This window comes from Salmo trutta, chromosome 27 (genome assembly GCF_901001165.1).
Source record: "Salmo trutta chromosome 27, fSalTru1.1, whole genome shotgun sequence".
Lineage (NCBI taxonomy): Eukaryota > Metazoa > Chordata > Actinopteri > Salmoniformes > Salmonidae > Salmo > Salmo trutta.
Window position 1 is genome coordinate 14,525,976 of NC_042983.1, and position 8,056 is coordinate 14,534,031.

Sequence of the window (8,056 nt, forward strand, 5' to 3'; positions counted from 1 at the left end):
TTAGAAAGGCTTGCTCGCTGAAATGTTTCAGGGAGCGTTTGACAGTGATGAGTGGAGGTCGTTTGACCGCTGACCCATTACGGATGCAGGCAATGAGGCAGTGATCGCTGAGATCTTGGTTGAAAACAGCAGAGGTGTATTTAGAGGGCAAATTGGTTAGGATGATATCTATGAGGGTGCCAGTGTTTACGGCTTTGGGGTGGTACCTGGTGGGTTCATTAATCATTTGTGTGAGATTGAGGGCGTCAAGCTTGGATTGTAGGATGGCTGGGGTGTTAAGCATGTCCCAGTTTTGGTCACCTAGTAGCACGATCTCTGAAGATAGATGGGGGGCAATCAGTTCACATATGGTGTCCAGAGCACAGCTGGGGGCCGAGGGTGGTCTATAGCAGGCGGCAACGGTGAGAGACTTGTTTTTAGAGAGAGGGATTTTTAAAAGTAGAAGTTCAAATTGTTTGGGTACAGACCTGGATAGCAGGACAGAACTCTGCAGGCTATCTCTGCAGTAGATTGCAACACCGCCCCCTTTGGCCGTTCTATCTTGTCTGAAAACATTGTAGCTAGGGATGAAGATTTCAGAGTCCTTGGTGGACATCCCAAGCCAGGACCCAGACACGGCAGAGTGTGCTGAAGCAGTGAATAAAACAAACTTAGGGAGGAGGCTTCTAATGTTAACATGCATGAAACCAAGGCTATTACGGTTACAGAAGTCATCAAAAGAGAGTGCCTGGGGAGTAGGAGTGGAGCTAGGCACTGCAGGGCCTGGATTCACCTCTACATCACCAGAGGAACAGAGAAGTATAAGGATAAGGGTACGGCTAAAAGCTATAAGAATTGGTCGTCTGTGACGTCTGGAATAGAGAGAAAAAGGAGCAGGTTTCTGAGGGTGATAAAATAGCTTCATGGTATAATGTACAGACAAAGGTATGGTAGGATGTGAGTACAGTGGAGGTAAACCTAGGCATTTAGTGATGATGAGAGAGATATTGTCTCTAGAAACATCATTGAAACCAGACGATGTCATGCATGTGTGGGTGGAGGAACTGAGAGGTAGGATAAGGTATAATGAGCAGGGCTAGAGGCTCTACAGTGAAATAAGCCAATAAACACTAACCAGAACAGCAATGGACAAGGCATATTGACATTAAGGAGAGGCATGCTTAGCTGAGTGATCAAAGGGTCCAGTGAGAGTTAGATAGCTAGCCGAGCCATAGGTAGCAAGCTGGTAGAAGATGGAGGAGGTCTGTTTTTAGCCACCTCGTGCGATTCCGTCTGTAGATTAGTGGGGTTCCGTGTGGTAGGGGGGACCAGTCCAATTGGCAAAATAGTTAGTTATAGTGGCCCAAGAAAATTGTCCGATAGACCTATTCAGATAGCAGCCGATAAGACAGCTAACGATTAGCGGATGGGCATTCGGGTTACGTCGCGACGGAGGGGCCAGTTGGATAACTCCCTCGGGCAGATAATGTCGGTGGTCCAGTCGTGAAGGCCCAATGGGGCTCCGCATCGGCAGTAAAACGGGTCCGGATAGGTGATAGTAGCCCAGGAGAGGCTGATGGAACTCTTCAGCTGGCTAGCTCCGGAATAGCCCAGGAGTGGCTGATGAAACTCTTCAGCTGGCTAGCTCCGGAATAATTTATGTTAACTCCGGGACCAACGTTGCCAATAATCACTCAGGTAGCAGCTAGCTAGCTGCAAGATCCAGGTGTAAACGTCCAGAGCCTGCGGTAGAAATCCGGGGATATGGAGAGAGAATAGGTCCGGTAAGCTCTGGTCTGAGTCACGCTGTACAAAAATTGGCGATAGCTTTTCGAGCTAATGGATAGCTGAGGACCGCTAACAGTGGCTAGCTGAACTCCAACGTTAGCCAGTGAACTTTGTTCATGTGTCCCTGAACAAAGGGGGGGGGGTCAAAATCAAAAGTAACAGTCAGTATCTGGTACTGCAGTGCATCTCCTCCTCATGGACTGCACCAGATTTGCCAGTTCTTGCTGTGAGATGTTACCCCACTCTTCCACCAAGGCACCTGCATGTTCCCGGACATATCTGGGGGGAATGGTCCTAGCCCTCACCCTCCGATCCAACAGGTCCCAGACGTGCTCAATGGGATTGAGATCTTCGCTGGCCATGGCAGAACACTGACATTCCTGTCTTGCAGGAAATCACGCACAGAACGAGCAGTATGGCTGGTGGCATTGTCATGCTGGAGGGTCATGTCAGGATGAGCCTGCAGGAAGGGTACCACATGAGGGAGGAGGATGTCTTCCCTGTAACGCACAGCGTTGAGATTTCCTGCAATGACAACAAGCTCAGTCCGATGATGCTGTGACACACCGCCCCAGACCATGACGAACCCTCCACCTCCAAATCGATCCCGCTCCAGAGTACAGGCCACGGTGTAACGCTCATTCCTTCAACGATAAACGTGAATCCGAACATCACCCCTGGTGAGACAAAACCGTGACTCGTCAGTGAAGAGCACTTTTTGCCAGTCCTGTCTGGTCCAGCGACGGTGGGCTTGTGCCCACAGCCGACGTTGTTGCCGGTGATGTCTGGTGAGGACCTGCCTTACAACAGGCCTACAAGCCCTCAGTCCAGCCTCTCTCAGCCTATTGCGGACAGTCTGAGCATTGATGGAGGGATTGCGCGTTCCTGTTGTAACTCGGGCAGATGTTGTTGCCATCCTGTACCTGTCCCACAGGTGTGATGTTCAGATATACCGATCCTATGCAGGTGTTGTTACACGTGGTCTGCCACTGCGAGGACGATCAGCTGTCCGTCCTGTCTCCCTGTAGCGCTGTCTTAGGCGTCTCACAGTACGGACATTGCAATTTATTGCCCTAGCCACAACTGCAGTCCTCATGCCTCCTTGCAGCATGCTTAAGGCACGTTCACGCAGATGAGCAGGGACCCTGGGCGTCTTTCTTTTGGTGTTTTTCAGAGTCAGTAGAAAGGCCTCTTTAGTGTCCTAAGTTTTCATAACTGTGACCTTAATTGCCTACCGTCTGTAAGCTGTTAGTGTCTTAACGACCGTTCCACAGATGAATGTTCATTAATTGTTTATGGTTCATTGAACAAGCATGTAGCGCTGTCTTAGGCGTCTCACAGTACCGACATTGCAATTTATTGTGTTTAAACCCTTTACAATGAAGATCTGTGGATTTTTACGAAATATCTTTGAAAGATCACTTTAGTTCTTGGTTCTGTTCCTCGAATCGGTTCCAACCCCTGCATGTTACCATGACTTTCTGGCGCTCTAAAATGCATAAAAAAGACCATGTTACTCACAATGTTTGCAGTGGAATTTATTTTAAAAAAATCTGTAGTTTCACCAGATTTTGCTTACATTGTGTACAGACGGATTATAATGAACATAATGCACAGGGTTACTGTGTCACGACTTCCGCTGAAGTCGGCTCCTCTCCTTGTTCGGGCGGCGTTCGGCGATCAATGACACCGGCTTTCTAGCCATTTCTCATATGTCCATTTGTTTTGTCTTGTTCCATACACACCTGGTTTTCATTCCATAATCACACTGCATGTATATAGACCTATGTTCCCCTCCATGTCTTTGTGTGTAATTATTTCGGGTTACGTGGTTATCTTTACACGCCGGACTGGGTTTTCATGTTTTTGTGTTTTTTGCACACGGTTTGTTTGTTTTCTATTACAGTGTCTTGTATTGAACATTTATCGCGCCTTACACTTTTGCCTTGTGGGCTGGAGGTTTTCAAGAAGCTGCGTTCTTCTGTTATTTTCTCTACTGCCATAATAAAGTGTGCGCTTTTTCAATACTCCCTGCTCTCCTGCACCTGACTTCTCCACCAGCAGCGCACAGCCCTGACAGAATTACACACCCGAACCATGGAGTCAGCAGGAGCAGGTACCCCGGTTTGAGGAGTCGAGGAGCGCGTCCAGGAACATTCTGCTATGTTACATCATCTTGGTGCCATGATGGATTGCGTTGTCCAGACTATGGACCGCTGGGAGAGACAGGAGGTCTCCCCAGTGCCTCGACCAGCACAACCGGGGTTACCTCTACCCGTCCCATCCGGAGCCAGTCTCAGTGGGATGCGTCTCTCCCTTCCCGGAGAGTATGATGGGAAGGCATCACAGTGCCAGGGATTCCTGTTATAACTGGACCTCTACCTGGCCACTGTGCACCCAGCTCCCTTGGAAAGGGAGAGAGTGTCTGCCCTCGTCTCATGCCTTTCGGGGAGAGCTCTGGAGTGGGCAAACGCCATGTGGGGAGAGGGAGATGCGGCATCGGGGAGTTCACCCGTTGCTTCCGGGCCATCTTTGACCATCCGCCTGAAGGTAGAGCGGCGGGGGAACAGCTCTTCCATTTGAGGCAGGGGACGAGGAGCGCCCGGGAATTCCCCTGCAATTCCAGACCTTGGTCGCCGGAGCAGGCTGGAACGACAGGGCCCTCATCGACCACTATCGGTGCAGCCTGTGCGAGGACGTCCGACGTGAGCTGGCCTGCAGGGATGCCACCATCTCCTTTGACCAACTGGTGGATTTGTCCATCCGGTTGGATAACCTGCTGGTCACCCGCAGACGTCCAGAGGGGGCTCTGTCGGTGCCATCTTCCAGCACCCCCGTTCCAGTGCCCATGGAGTTGGGAGGGGCTGCGTGTAGGGAGACTTGAGGAGGAGCCATCATGTGCACCATCTGTGGCCGCAGAGGGCACACTGCTGGTCGGTGCCGTGTCGGTTCCTCTGGGAGTCGAGGCAACAGGCAGGGCACTCTGGCGTCACCCCAGGTGAGTCTGCACCACACTCATCCAGAGTCCTCTGTTGACCACCTGTTTACCTGTTTGTTTCCCAGATGTTTTCCCCCCTGCATTCCCAGGATAAGGCGCTCGTCGATTCAGGCGCAGCTGGGAATTTTATCGACAGAGCGTTAGCCCTTAGTTTAGGGATCCCCATTATTCCTGTAGTCAGACCTTTCCCGGTTCACGCTCTGGATTGTCGACCATTAGGGTCCGGGCTAATCAGGGAAGCTACCATCTCCCTGGGCATGGTGACGCAGGGGAGTCACGAGGAGAGAATCAGTCTCTTCCTCATTGACTCTCCTGCGTTTCCCGTGGTACTAGGCTTTCCCTGGTTAGTTCATCATAACCCCACTATTTCCTGGCAACAGAGGGCTCTCACGGGGTGGTCGCGAGAGTGCTCGGGGAGGTGTGTAGGGGTTTCCGTTGGTGCTACCACGGTGGAAAGTCCAGACCAGGTCTCCACCGTGCGCATCCCCCTGAATAAGCCGATTTGGCTCTTGCCTTCTGTAAAAAGAAGGCGACTCAATTACCACCTCATCGACGGGGGGATTGTGCAATAAATCTCCTGGCAGACGCTGCGCTTCCCAGGAGTCAAGTGTATCCCCTGTCGCAAGCGGAGACGGTGGCTATGGAGACATATGTCTCTGAATTCCTGCGTCAGGGGTACATTCGGTCCTCTACATCACCTGCCTCCTCGAGTTTCTTTTTTGTGAAGAGGAAGGATGGAGGTCTACGCCCGTGCATTCACTATAAAGGTCTCAATCAGATCACGGTGAGGTACAGTTACCCGCTACCTCTTATTTCCACGGCAATTGAGTAAATGCATGGGGAGCGCTTCTTCACGAAACTGGATCTCAGGAGTGGGTATAACCTGGTGCGTATCAGGGAGGGAGACGAGTGAAGACAGCGTTTAGTACCACCTCAGGGCATTATGAGTACTTAGTCATGCCGTACGGGTTGATGAATGCTCCATCAGTTTTCCAATCCTTTGTAGACGAGATTTTCAGGGACCTGCACGGGCAGGGTGTAGTGGTGTATATCGATGACATTCTCATATACTCCGCTACACGCGCCGAGCATGTGTCCTTGGTGCGCAGGGTACTTGGACGACTGTTGGAGCATGACCTGTACGTCAAGGCTGAGAAATGCCTGTTCTTTCAGCAGACTGTCTCCTTCCTAGGGTATCGCATTTCCACATCAGGGTGGAGATGGAGAGTGACCGCATTGCAGCCGTGCGTAATTGGCCGACTCCCACCACGGTAAAGGAGGTGCAGCGATTTTTAGGGTTTGCCAATTACTACCGGAGATTTATCCAGGGTTTTGGCCAGGTAGCTGCTCCCATTACCTCACTGCTGAAGGGGGGTCCTGTATGGTTGCAGTGGTCGGCTGAGGCGGACAGGGCTTTTGGGAGGCTAAGAGCTCTGTTTACTTCGGCTCCCGTGCTGGCTCATCCGGATCCCTCTTTGGCGTTCATAGTTGAGGTGAACGCCAAAGAGGCTGGGATAGGAGCTGTGCTCTCTCAGCGCTTGGGTTCGCCACCGAAGCTCCGCCCTGTGCCTTCTTCTCGTGGAAGCTCAGCCCGGCGGAGCGAAACTATGACGTGGGGGACCGGGAGTTGTTGGCTGTTGTCAAGGCTTCGAAAGCGTGGAGACATTGGCTTGAGGGGGAAACACCCTTTTCTCATCTGGACTGACCAGGCAAGGTGGGCCATGTTTTTCACTCATTTTGTTTTCACCCTTTCTTACAGACCAGGTTTACAGAACGTGAAGGCAGACGCACTGTACCGGCTGTACGACACAGAGGAGCGGCCCATGGATCCCACTCCCATACTCCCGGCCTCCTGCCTGGTGGCGCCAGTGGTGTGGGAGCTGGACGCGGACATTGAGCAGGCGTTGCGTACAGAGGCCGCTCCCCTCCAGTGTCCCACTGGGCGTCTGTACGTTCCGTCTGCTGTCCGTGACCGGCTGATCTATTGGGCCCACACGTCACCCTCCTCTGGTCATCCAGGCATCGGTCGGACGGTGCGCTGTCTGAGCGGGAAGTACTGGTGGCCCACCTGGGCTAAGGACGTGAGGGTTTATGTTTCCTCCTGCTCGGTGTGCGCCCAGTGTAAGGCTCCTAGACACCTGCCAAGGGGTAAGTTACAACCCTTACCCATTCCACAACGGCCATGGTCACACCTGTCGGTGGATTTCCTAACTGATCTTCCTCCTTCACAGGGTAACACCACGATCCTGGTTGATGTAGATCGTTTTTCTAAGTCCTACCGTCTCCTCCCTCTGCCCGGTCTCCCTACGGCCCTACAGAGGCCTTGTTTACACACGTCTTCCGAAACTACGGGATGCCTGAGGATATAGTGTCTGATCAAGGTCCCCAGTTCCCCTCAAGGGTCTGAAAGGCGTTCATGGAACGTCTGGGGGTCTCGGTCAGCCTTACCTCAGGTTTCCACCCCGAGAGTAATGGGCAGGTGGAGAGAGTAAACCAGGATGTGGGTAGGTTTCTGAGGTCCTATCGCCAGGACCGGTGTTCCTTCCAAACAACTCAACTATAGTTGCATCTGTCCACAGAATATTTTGCCCGTATCCAAGGGTTCACATACTTCTTCCACCCTGCACTGTGATTGTTTACACGGTGTGTTCAATAAAGACATGAAAACATATAATTTTTTGTGTGTTATTAGTTTAAGCACACAGTGTTTGTCCACCGTTGTGACCTAGATGATCAGATCAAATTTTATGACCAATTTATGCAGAAATGCAGGTATTTCCAAAGGGTTCACATACTTTTTCTTGCCACTGTATGTCAACACCATTGATCCATTTTGTTGCTCAACAAACATCAACAACATCACAGATTGTTTAAAGGGGCAATCTGCTGTTCAAACAATAATAAAGCTTACACCCCACCACTGTTTCGGTAAACAGCTGAGGGATGGGGCTGGAGAAATGTAAACACTCAAATTCATAGACAGAGTTATGGATGCAAGGACTGAACATCTATGATATCAAAAGGATAGTTTTAACCACGACATACAGTGTTTGTTTACAATAACATTGTTTACAAGCTTATATTTTGGGTTCTGATGGGGTAAGACAGTTGAACTAAGATCATGAGGCATTTGTAAGTAATATTCTTCAGGAATCAATGGCTATATATCATGAATTTAAAAGTTCAAAAATTGATGTGAAATCACAGATTGACTCTTTAATTTACAAGTGCATTCCCGGAAACTTTGAGAAAAAAACACTTTATATCGGAGATGGCTATGCATATTAATGA